Consider the following 12,806-nt stretch of genomic DNA (forward strand, 5'->3'; position numbering starts at 1 on the left):
GACATTTAAACTGGCCCTGAAGCAATGGCAGTGAAATAGGGAGCCCAGAAATGAGTTGGATAAGTTTCATTCTACAAACACATAATGCACCAACATCAATGACAAGATTGCCCTATTTTGTTGTATTTCTGCTTGAAGTGCTAAAATAATTTTGCCATTCTTGGGAATTGTGACTTTGACCTGAGGGGAGAGAGTCATCTGCTGAACCTCATAGGCAATAATATGTCTTGTGTCAATCCTGTGTTTGGAAAAAGTATTATTTCTAAGTCAATTGTATTTTTATCATTTACTAGCAAGTGTACCTTATGAGTCCTACCTTTGCCCCACTGCACTCTCTCCTGCCCCCCCAATGCCTTTTTTCCAGTGCATTCTCTCTCCCTCTCTTTCCCACCCTACTCTGGTATTCATTCAGTTTGTGCCAGAGTTAGAAAGCTATTAGTCACACCCCAGTACTCCATATCTGTTACTCTCCAACCTCAACTTCAGTTTAGTTACAGGTTTAGGTTTGTACCTTTGTTTGACCATGGGCATCCAAAACCATCTTGGGGGTACTCTTGACTTGCAACACCCTAAAAAGCTTGCAGTCAAGATATTTGAGTGATACCAAGTAGCTCTCCCTGTATATTCTTGCCCTGTCATAATATCTGCTGGCGAGTCTTCTCCATGTTTCATCAATTAGAGCGGTACTTTTTGTGGAGATGCGGGAGAGGAATATCTCAGCCCTAATGCCCCAAATATGAGCTGTTGTCCTCTTGGAAGCCTAATTGGCATCAACACCACCTTTATTCTGGTGCGTAATCAAAAGCCAGCTGTTCACCTATGTATTTTGGTAGAGAGATTATGACTTGGTCGTCTGATCTTGCTTTAGCTGTTAAACCATTTGAAGAGGTTTGGAAATGTTTTAATTGTTCTGAAGTATTTAAATTGTATTGATTTCTTGCAATTTGGTTTTACGGATTGTATCCCACCCTGAGATCCAGTGATGTAGTGCAGGCTAAATAAAGAAGGATAAATAAAACTATAATCCTTTAAAAAAAATTAAATAACTTCTTTAAACTACAGTTTTTGTAATCTCCTAGCTAGCAAGGCCAGTTGAAGATTTTTTTTCCTCTTTTTTCTTTTAATCTTACTGAAAGAATATAGAAACAACAACAATAACAATAAAGTAATATTATAGTTCTTTCACCAGGAATGTTTAATCTGATATAGTACATTCACACCAATGTAATCAGATTAGAATATTGCAGTAAAGATTGACATGGGAGGCTGGTGGAAATATGTTTTGTCATTCTTCTTAACAAAAAAATGAAAATAAATCATTACCAAAGAGGCATTTTAGGAATGTGTTGTTTGTGTAATTTGGACTGGTGTGTTAATCCTTTAATTACGGCACCTTAAGGACTAACATATTTATTACAGTGTGAACTTCTGTGGATTGCAATCCATTTCCTCAGATGCTGTCTGACATTCACAAAAGCTCTTGGAGATGCCAAATAAGGCACAAACTGTTGTAGGTTGTGGAATTGTTAGATCCTGCTGGACAGACCTTGAAAAAAGACAGTATGGATATGTGGAGTGCCTGCTGATTCTCCCTGAGGCTAGAAAACTGTGTCCTGATAGTAGCAGACTGTGTGAACAGAGGTGCCCCCACCTCGGGTTCAGACAGGAGTAGCTTGCAAGCAAAAGTGCAATTTTCTATTTCCGCCTTCAGTAACCAATACTAATCGCTTGTAGACTGTGGCCATGAGCATAGAAGCAACTGTCTCTGTGAATGTGGCTCTTGAAATGGGTCCCAGCTTGGTCTTGTTTGTAAGTGCAGAAAAGACGTGTAAAATATTCACCTTCATAAAGCCTAAAGAAAATGCAAATAATATATTAATTAATTAATTAATTAATTAATTAATTAATTAATTATTTCTTGCATTTATATCCTGCCTTTCTTCCAATGAGCTTAAGGCACCTCTCATTGCCCTCTTTCTCTGCACATGATCGTCCCAACAACATGGTGAGGCAGGATCAGTCTGAGAGAGAGTCAGTTGCCCACGGTCACCCTGTGAATTTAAAGGCCCAGCAGGGACTGGCCTCTGGATAGCCAGGTCTCTCAGTCCAACACTTACTACACTGTACTGGTGCCCTGTTTATTTTGTGTAGCCAAATAAACATACTGATCTTCTACAAAAATGTCAAGGCAGTTTATCATAAAAGGCACAGAATTATAAAAATGTATTACGTAACAAAATAGGACTTTAAGAACATGCAGTCCCTGAGTTAGTGTCTCAAAGCAGGATTACCTCCCCTACCTTTTCTACTCAATTCTTTCATCTGTGGGGAGATGTTAAGGTGAACTGCCTGGTTGCATGTGAAAAAGGATGGCCTAGGATGCCATTCCTGAATAGCATGTTAAATCAGTGGGTGTGCAATTTAAGATGCATTAGAACCTGGCTGTGTCAAGAGAATAAAGTCTCCTTGCTGATTACAGAAATGGAAGTGTCTCACCACATGGGGTTACCACAGCTGATATTAGATCAAGCAGTGTTCAAAGTGAATAAAACAGTTTGGTCTAACTGTATATTGAGGAATATAGTCACACAGAGCTTTGAAGTGTGTCAGTATATAGTACAGTCAGTGAAGTTTTCCATTACTTCTTTCTGGCTAGTTCTTCTGCTTCAGCATGCAGACAATGACCAATGCGCGCCCTGTGTCCATGCACACCAAAAGCTTCATGCCCAAGTCCTTCCCTTTACCCTTGCTGCAAAAGAACATCGAGATAATGGATGGGCCTTAGAATTTTCCCGACTGCTCATCAATCCCAGCTCTGGCAGACCAAGACAGTAAGTCAATCGCCCTAAAATCACATGCCTTGTTTTCTAATCCAAGGAGAAAATCTACTTAAACCTCAGATGCTACTTGCATATCGCATTATGAGAAAGGCGAATGTGCTGTACAAATGCAACGTATTTTAAAAAGCTGTCACCCTAAGAGCTAAAGTCCTACTGTTTTTCTGTTCAGATGGGAAGACAAGAAGCAACGTTCATGGTCATAGGAAGAGAATTTTCCTTCCAAGAGTTCTTATTCTTATTTGTTGCAATTATTTGTTTGTGTAGTGCATACAATGACTGAACACCATTTATTTTATGATATAACACGTGAGACTTTTTAAAACTGATCTTCTGTTGAGCGTGGATTTCTTTTTCTCTGCACTGCTCTGTGAGCCAGATGATGTGAAGAGACAAGGCTTTATCCCTTCTCTCAAGAGCAAGGGGAATGCCCTTGATGCCTTTGGTTCCTCTGAAACCTTGGTTTCAGTCCACCTCCACCTTCCCTATGCAGGTGAGGGAGGAGCAACACTGGGCCTTCTCAGCAGGTGTATCAGAAGGTGTTTAATTCCAGGCTTCAGGACTGCTGCCTAAGGTAGCTGGGGAATATGTCCACACTCACTCCTTCCTCACCTTCCCAGCAGGAGGGAGTCAAAGGAAGAGTTATATATACTGAGCCAGAACTCCAGGGGCAGGTTCAATGTGCCCACTGTTGCTCCTCTCTCACCTTTCTCACACAATTGAGAGACTAAGCTATGGCCCCACAAGTCAGAAGGCCAGCCTGATGGGACAAATTCAGTCTACAGGCTGGCAGTTCTCATCCTCACAGTCTTGGTCCTCAGAAAAGCATTTCATGGCTCCAAATAGACTGGGCTGAAATGCCATATAATGACTTTTCTGTACCTTTAAGATCCTCGTCTCTTTGTTTTGTTTTTCCTTCCCATCTTTTTGTTTGATTTAAGCAATCACTCCGGATTTGTACAACAAGAATGAAAAGAGGAATTGTGTCACTTGTGTTTCTTGTGTTGCTAGTTGTTTGAATATCCAAGGCTACCTGTGAGATGTGCATCTGACTGGATGCCCTGCCACCCCCCTTGCCGGTGGAGTCAGCATTCTCTGTTAATAACTCCATGGATTCCAACTCAGCTCCTTGACTCATGTAAGTTTTTATTAGTTATGGCAACAGTTCCTTCTGCCTCTCCCCCTGCCCCCAGTCTCTTAGGATTGAGTTACAATCTCCAAACTACTTGTCAGCCTGGGGACCCAGCTGGTTTCACTGGAATTCCCTCAAAGTCCAGGTTTTGGAAGGCAGGAAGGAGGAGAGAACTTGGGTCCAGGATGCACCCCTTTCAGAGAAGGCTTGTACAACTGAGCACAAGAACTCAATCCGTGCAGCTCTTCTCTCCTGGTTCCTTCCCTCATTTGCCTCTCTGGAGCTGCAGTGGTGTCGAGGTTAACGTAGCCTTATCCAAGCACGTGGCTGGAGTCTCAGGTGCCTGGATCCCATTGTAAGCCAATAAACCCGGTGAAGGTAGACAGCTTCTGGCATCCTTCCACACATCCCCTTCTTCCCAGATGGACAGCACTCCCTTGCCTTCCCAGTTCTGTTCTTTCATTCCCCTTGACCCTGCCTATTTCAGCTGTCTCATCAGAACACGGTCTCTTTTGCAGCTGCAGGCACTCTCTCCAGCCATCCGGATCCTGAGGCAAACCTCCTCATGGCTGCTTGCTACCTGTGTGCTGGGGCCAAACAGCTGACAGAGGGTGCGTGCCTACAACCCCTCACATGGATTTATTATGTCTTATAGCTGACCTATTACAATAACCTTTGTCTACTTTGGCAGTAGTTTGGTACAATCAACACTGAGATTTGATGTTGGCAAGGAAAGTGCCATAGCTCAGTGCTCAATTATATATTTTGCTTGTATATATATTCAGTCCTCCACATTTCCACATGTGAATAAGAAAGGTTATGTAAGATTAAGCCAAATTATGTATACAAGACTGAACAAGATGAACAAATATTCTGCATACATTCTGAACATGAAAAGTTCCCTTAGTGACAAGAGAGATGAGCAGTGCGCAGCCAAAATGCTGCATGCAGGCCTCATCTCTTTGTGTAGTCTTTGGACACCTGGACTGCCCTGCTGAAGATACAGCAATTCTCCTTCAAAACAAGTCACAAACACTCCACACACTGTTTCACCTCATAAAGGATTTGCGTGCATAGAAATTAGGCTCTAGGCTCTCCAGCCTTGCTAATTTCCTCCTTAGAGTCAATTTAAACTCTGCGGTATTTCTCACACAGCTAACTGGCTCCTAGCTGTGATTTCCAGGAAGCCAAGCTTATCACAAATGTGAAACCAATAATTGTGGCCCCTCTCTGAGACCAAGGGGACACGTCTGTTGATGTTGCAGGGATAGGACACTGCATGGTCACAGGGACAAAGCACTGTGATGTCACCGAGGCAAGACAGGAAAAGACTGAGCGGTCAAAAACCTTTCGAGACCAATTGATGATGGTAATAGCTACAATGAGAATCTGAATAAATCAGCCTAAAATCAATTTTCAACTCAGTTAATGAGATACTATGGCAACCATGAGCAAGGAAGAAACCCCTGGGATATTTTTTTTGTGGCTGCAAAAGTGTCTAGCACCTGGAGCAATTGCTGCTATTTCTGCTAGTGCTTGCATCCTGCATGGTCTTACCAAAAGTACACACGACACATGAGGAAGTTTTCCAGGCTCTAGACTGCTGCTAGGTTTGTGGAAAGCTCAGTTCTGTGTTGCTGCTCCCAGGGCCTATTTAACAAGAAGGCCCATGTGTTACCATGCTGGTGCTGTATTCTCTGCTGTGATGTAGAGGCATAATGGGCCCAAGGGTATGCACCTGTCGGATCTCTCCACATTCCTTTTCCCTCATTCCTTGCTGTTTTGAGGATGCCAGAACTATGTACACAGGACACACATATGCACACCTTTACCAAGCTGCTGCTAGTTTGGAATGACTCCAGATGTTTGATGAGGCTTGAAAGCTACATCACATACAGTAAAAACAAAACACCTCCTCCAGCACCTCTTACCCGGACATTTGCATCCCTGTGTGGAGAATCAGAAAAGCAGTTCCCTGAAAGTCCAGCCAATACCCGGAGAGCTGGCAACTTGACACATTTCCAGCTTCAGCTGGTTCCTGTGGCCCGCCTGCCTAGCTCTCCCATTCTGTTTGTTTATATAGCAGCCTCAGTGCCTTGGAGAACTGATTGCCACAGCAGCCAGGTGCCAGATTCTTTGAACACAAACAGGAGATACTGAGTTATAAATTCATACAACAATTTATATGATCTTGCTTCAGTTTTTCTGTTGGAATGCTAAAGAAATATTTGCCACATCTGCTGTTTCATGTCACATTAAAGATAAACATGAATCTTGGTGCTACCACTGGCTTATACTATTACATTCGCTTATACTCCACAGTTTTATTGTTTGGTGTCTTTTTATTTTCAAGCCTATGATGCCATACTTTATAAATTCCTCCTTGGTTCTGTACACTTGTTCTGATCTACTTTTATAAGTACAGCAATACTCATCCATGTTTAAAATAATTATCTTGTTATTATTTCCAACACAAATTGTCTGGGAAATGTTTTAATTAATTTGAGTTTGAAATGGATGGGTTGAATACTTACAGGAGGTGGAATCAAGCTATTTCCTTGAAATATAATAAACGGAAAAGCTTGATAACACAAATGTTTAGAGAAAACCCTCAGAAAGCCTTTCTTATAAATGCAGTTCTGTTATTGTTGGATTGGTTTTAAAGGGGAAGTAATAGAGCTCTAGGCATCAACTTGAATAAATTCCAAAGTCCATGGCTGAGAAGGTAAACTGATATATACTGCACATCTATGGGAAATGTAATCTCTTCCTCTTCAAAATAACAGACTTCATTAACTGTACCCAGAAGAAATCTGCTTCCCTCCCCCCTCTTTTATACTTTCCTCTTGGGCGGGAGTGAATAGTCAGAGATTTAGATCAGCAAGGTGATATTGTGCAGTGGGACAGTAACTTCAGACTCTTCTCTGACTCATGAGTTGTAAAGCTGCAAACATCTCAGCCAGTGGTTGCAAGTGGTGATTCCAACTCTGATAGAAATAAAAAATCTTACCCTCAGATGCCTCCAGTAGGGCCTGTATTCTTACATAATAAACTATTTCGCAAGGTTTTCAATCCTCTATAAACAGTCCAGCCCAGTCCTCCTTTTTAGTCGAGAAATGCAGGTTGGATAGGAATTATGCTTAAGTGCCCTTCTGCTGGCAGAAAACCAGCACCAATTCTCAGCTTGAACTGACACAGCTAAATAACTTTGGACTAGTCTGGAAGTGATTGAAGTTGCTTACCTGCACTACAACTGCACCAGTTCATCTGCACAACACAAGCTCTTGCACACCCCATATAAGGGCACATGGGGGGGCATGAAATAACAGACAGATGTGGGTAGAATCAGCTCTACCGTTAGGCAAAATAATATTCCAACAGTCATTTCAGGTAGTTGATGCTTGGAGGCAGCAGCAAGATGATCACATTTCAGGGCTGAAGTCTCAGGGAATATGTTTCTCTGGGTCTCCCACTGGGAAGAGAAAGGTCAGGACAGGCAGTGCCGAAGGAAGGAAAAGTTTAATTTTAGTGTGTGTGTGACAGATGTAAAGTGTGGTGGCCATCTCTCCACTCCCAAATAGTGCCAGGGCTCATTCTAAATCCAACAGTATTGTATGAGTATTATATGCATAATACTGTTTTAGAAACAGTGTGGGAAATCCATAATGTCTGTCTCACCCTCTGGCCAGAATCCTATTGCTTACATATACCAGCATCAGTAGAACAACGTTAACTGCAACAGTAAGTTGCTGCTAATCAAGAAATCAGCGCTTGTGTTTCTCTTCACATACCAGCCGTGTGACTCAGTGCATGATGAGGGATACAAGCACTGACTTCTTAACTAGCAATGATTTACTGTTGCAGTTTATGCCACTTTATTTAGACTGCTGTACAAAAGTAATGGGACTCTGGCCATCTCTTCCCTCCCCTGCTACATATACATATTCCTTTGCAATTATAACACAATGGTCCATCTCTGTGACATCAGAAGGACCCACCTACTGTTTTCAGGTTTGAGCCCTATAAATCTTAGGAAGTGGGATGCTGCTCACCTGTCAACCCTAGTCATAGATTCCGCACGACTTGCGTTGTGCCACTTTAACCCATCCTGCTGTCTCCACTTGTGGTTAAGATGCTGTCCAGTTGCCAGTGCTAAATTAGAAAGAAACTTTCTACTGATGGTCCAGTTGCACACAAAACAGGAGAAGAACATTTCATTTTTCTGTCTCTCAGGCAACAGAATACCTTGAGTTAGCCCTAGACATGAGGCTAACAGTATCAGTTGATGTCTCAATCTACTTAGGCTCTACCTTTCAAAATACGTATTGCTTAACCAAAGGTTGTAACTAACCATCCAATATACAGTAAAATGTCACACACATCCAAATGCCAGCACATTTCTAAATACCAGCATTATTGCAAAAAGCAGATCTTTGGATCTACTTTCTTGTATTCAGGTGCAATAAAGGGAAGCAGACCCAAAGCAGTGAATTAGGTTATTTACATTATAAAAGAGGAAAATAAAAAAGGGTAGGTGGCAGATGTGTAGGTTTGCCAAGCAGAATTTTTTTAAAAAAAAAAATGGTGTACCAGAGGCAGGTCACTAGAACCACTAAAGAATGCAGGTCAATTGTTATATTCTGTGAAATAAGAGGCCTAGTTCTCATCTTGTTTCTTGCTGATCTGTATTTCCTTTGTAGCTTCAACAGTTTTCATTTGAAACAAATCAGTAAAGTCTGAACAATGCACATAAACTTCGAATTTTAAGGACAAAATGAAATGTGGAAAGGAGGTTAAGCCGAAAGAATTTCATTGTCCATCAGCCAAAATGCAAAAAAAGCAAAATAAAACAAAAAAGACAAAAACATGTGGCACCTTAAAGACTAACTGTTATATTTTAATGTGAGCTTTCATGGACAAAGTAGGGATGTGGTGGTGCTGCGGGTTGAACCGAAGAAGCCTCTGTGCTGCAAGTTCAGAAAACTAGCAGTCATAAGATTGAATCCATGTGACGGAGTGAGCTCCCATCACTTGTCCCAGCTCCTACCAACCTGGCAGTTCGAAAGCATGTAAATGTGAGTAAATAGGTACCACCACGGTGGGAAGGTAACAGCATTCCATGTCTAGTCATGCAGGCCACATGACCACGGAAACTTTCTACAGACAAACGCTGGCTCTATGGCTTGGAGACAGAGATGAGCACCGCGCCCTAGAGTCAGACACAACTGGACTAAATGTCAAGGGGAACCTTTACATTCATGGACAAGTCCACTTCATCAGACATATGGAAAAAATTGAAATGCTGGAAGAAATACCAATTACACAAGTAATCGTGTAGCTACTCACCCCTGTCCTATATAATTTAAAATGAGTGTTTATCCAAGCTGTCTAATAGCCAGACATATGCAATTCATCATCTACCAGGGGAAGATGTTAAATTAGGATGGTTTCTAATTCCAAATTCTACTGACCCCCCAACCTAAAACATTATAAAAGCAGAGATTGACTGCTTTAACCCAACCTATGTAGGCTTCTCTCATTCCTCTGTCTCCTTGAATTCTGTCTCTGAATTTTTGTCATTTAAAAACATCTGTTCCAATGAAGCATATTGCTGTATGCACTACAAGTTAGAAGTGAGAATTGAAAGTAATATTGTCTACTGAGATAAGGCTTTGAACTCATATTTTCAACTTAGCACTCTCCTGAAACATCTGAGCTGGCAGAATCAAAAAGTCTCCACACCATGTGTGAGTATTTCAGATCTGCAGTGGCACTGGAAATCCTATAGGCTTTCTGATTCAGCACCTGTAATCAGTATATGCTCTTTTCCCTAGTCCAGTGGTCCCCAACCTTGGGCCTCCAGTTGTTCCTGGACTACAACTCCCAGAAGCCTTCACCACCACCTCTGCTGGCCAGGATTTCTGGGAGTTGAAGTCCAGGAACATCTGGAGGCCCAAGGTTGGGGACCACTGCCCTAGTCCATACCTCTCCATCTTTTCCTTTGAACAGTTGTGAAGCAGCATAAATGTCACTGGAATTAATTCTGTTAGAAATATTTGTTGACTTCCAGAGCATGAGAAACAGAAAAGGATAAGTATACTTACCTGGCAAGAGAGATACCTTGATCAAGAAACAGAAAAGGAAGTTACGAATGTTATCAATTTTGGCAGTGACCTCACTGTACATTAAGAAAAGAGAAACCAAGGGCAGAGAAGAAAAACAGACCTTAATGTCTTAAAGGGAAGTTCCAGTCTAACCACTTAAAACCCATACGAGAACATAGGCATTCAACTGTTTGTGTGCATGTGAGCGTGCATACAGAAACACACACACACAGTCATAGTGTAGTGTAAAAGAAAAAGAAGAAAAAAACCACTTGAAGCACAAGGCCTAAATTATATATGCTACACCAAAGCTAAAATCTCTCCCCCCCCCCCCCGTGGTTAAGCCAAATGCTGTAGAGAGAGGCTGGAAAGGAATATACAGAAGCTGACCTCAGAGACCCTCCATAGGCATCTCTGCAATTACATTGAGCAGAAGAGGCCTTGGGCTTCACGAGGGGGTGGGTGGGTGTAAAGCTGTCTGCCTCCTTTTCTGCTGGCTTATAAGGAAGACTGTGTCAGATTGTACTATGTGCTATGAGCCCCCCCCTTGCCAAAGAAATCCATTCATTAAGTACTTCATGATCCATTTAGTACTTCAACACTGAAATGAATATAGTTTGCATTTCTAATTAACATATCCACATGTTTATCCATGTTTTTCATTTTGGTAATACTCGCAGTAGTTAAGATGAACAGATTTTCTTCACCAACATTTGTTCTGCCTTTTCCCCCCACCCAGATCATACCCATTGTGGTGTAGTGGATATCCTGACAGCCTGCAAGTCAGGAAATCTTGATCCAAATTCCTGCTCACCCATGAAAACTCACTGGGGGGTGAGGTGGGGCTGGTCATACTAAAAGATCTCACTTACTATGGAAGGATGGTATTCCACATCACAGGACTGGGCAATTTTTGCCCTCCAGGTGTTGCTGAACTACAGTTCTCATCAGCCCTTGCTGGTACAACCAAGAGTGCAATATGAATGGGAGTTGTAGTTCAGGAACACTCTGGAGGGGCACAAGGGACTCACCTCTGCCCTACATCATTTAAAAGGAATGTTTATCTAAGCTGTCTAGATAGCCAGGCATGTGCAGTTAATAAGCTGAACTCAAAATAGCATCATAGGAGATAACAGAGTAGGAAAATGACTTTGCATAAAATTTGCTTCACTGTCATCAAAAAAAGTAAGAACATTTCATTTTCTTGGAAGTCCGTTTTTGGCTTTCTCAGAAAATAAAGGAGACTGAAACAGAATCTCTCTTTCTTCTGACTTCATTAAACTTGAGGCTTGTGGTTGACAACCAAAAATTAACCAGCCATGATGTAATCTATATGACACAACTGATGTAACTTATACAATGTACTTGTTCATAATCAACTGGCCATACTTTTAATTGAAAAAGAAAAAAAGAGTCCTTGTAGGTTGTTATTAACAAAAATGAAAATGTCGTGGTTGAAGGTTTTTAGTCATCTTTGTTCAATTATTGCTGTCTGTCCCATCATAGATTTAAAACAGAAGGTGCCACTCTGAGAGCTTTCAAAGAATAGAATGCTGTCTTTATAGTCTCCTCACAGTGATTGAATATCCTTCGAAACCCCTTCTATCTGCAGTAATGCTGAAAGCACATTGGTTTTTGGTCCAGCGCCAGTCATCGGCAGAGAACTCCACACTCCTCCATCTTTGTCTTTTCATCAGTTGCTAACCAGGACAGACATAATGGCTGCTTCTTCCATCTTCCAGAGATCTTTGCCCTCCAAAAAACCATGCCACAGTGCTCATGTGTTGTGTGAGCATGTCCCAGTCCGGTTTCTGAAATATCCCACTGAATATGAAAGACTACTGTAGTAAGTGAGGTGGGCAAAATGTAGCAAATGGGCTTCCTGGGTCCAAGACTCTTTTAGTGATCCCAGGCCTCCACAGAAATCCCCAGTGGCAAATATTTAAAATATAGCAATGTTTACATAAAGGAGAAGAGGGACCACCCCTACCCCAATTTCTCCAATTCAAAATCTATCCAGACATCTCTGCTTTGATACTCCTAATTTTTTTTCTCTTGAACATTCTCAGAACTTCTGAAGCCACTGCAGGTCTTAATTATTTTATCCCAGGAACACTAAAGTTGCCCAACACAGCTCTGTAGCTCTGTTTCACAAGCTCATACATATACTTTCTCCTTACTGTATACTATAATTGTGTCAACTGTATGTTTCTCACATAGTAAGGTTTTTGTACTTTCTCTCATGTGCCTTTCTTTTTCTGATTTAATCAGCATTCCCTAAAGAGAGAAGGAAAGGTACTGCTCAAATGGGAAAGACCTAGATTTGGTCTGCTCTGCTCACATCATTGCAGTATGGACACAAACTTGATGAAAGAATTTTCCCACTGAGGCTGAAACCAGATATGCATAGCATGGTTTTAGAAGTGGTGCTCGTTCATGTGATGAAAGATATCTATTGGTCACAATGTGTGCTTCTCCTCCCCTCCATATAAGGCTTTCTGTGGGTTTTTTTTTTCTTTTCCAGCCTTATGATCAGATCACTCTTTGAAAGGAAAACAAAGGCTTGATCAGAATACTGATTGCTGATGTCTCTGGAAAATTTCTTTCCTGGAATAGAGAACAAATAAATTGCAGAGAATACACAATTAACATATTGTTTGCCTCAGGTGTGGGGGGGGCTGTCAATGCATGCTGTTTCTTCTTCCAACAAGGATTTGTTTGCCAAAGCATTTT

General features: G+C 41.5%; 1 long non-coding RNA gene across 1 annotated transcript; it reads right to left on the bottom strand.

Annotated features, from left to right (window-relative positions):
* Positions 1-1,166: 1,166 nt before the first annotated feature.
* LOC140707768 (uncharacterized) lies at positions 1,167-11,075 on the bottom strand. Its single transcript, XR_012087942.2, has 2 exons — positions 10,946-11,075; positions 1,167-1,852 (listed from the first exon to the last, which is right to left on the bottom strand). It is a non-coding gene; the product is annotated as an uncharacterized LOC140707768 (long non-coding RNA).
* Between the last annotated feature and the right edge of the window lie 1,731 nt (positions 11,076-12,806).

This window comes from Pogona vitticeps, chromosome 5 (genome assembly GCF_051106095.1).
Source record: "Pogona vitticeps strain Pit_001003342236 chromosome 5, PviZW2.1, whole genome shotgun sequence".
In the NCBI taxonomy this organism is placed as follows: domain Eukaryota; kingdom Metazoa; phylum Chordata; class Lepidosauria; order Squamata; family Agamidae; genus Pogona; species Pogona vitticeps.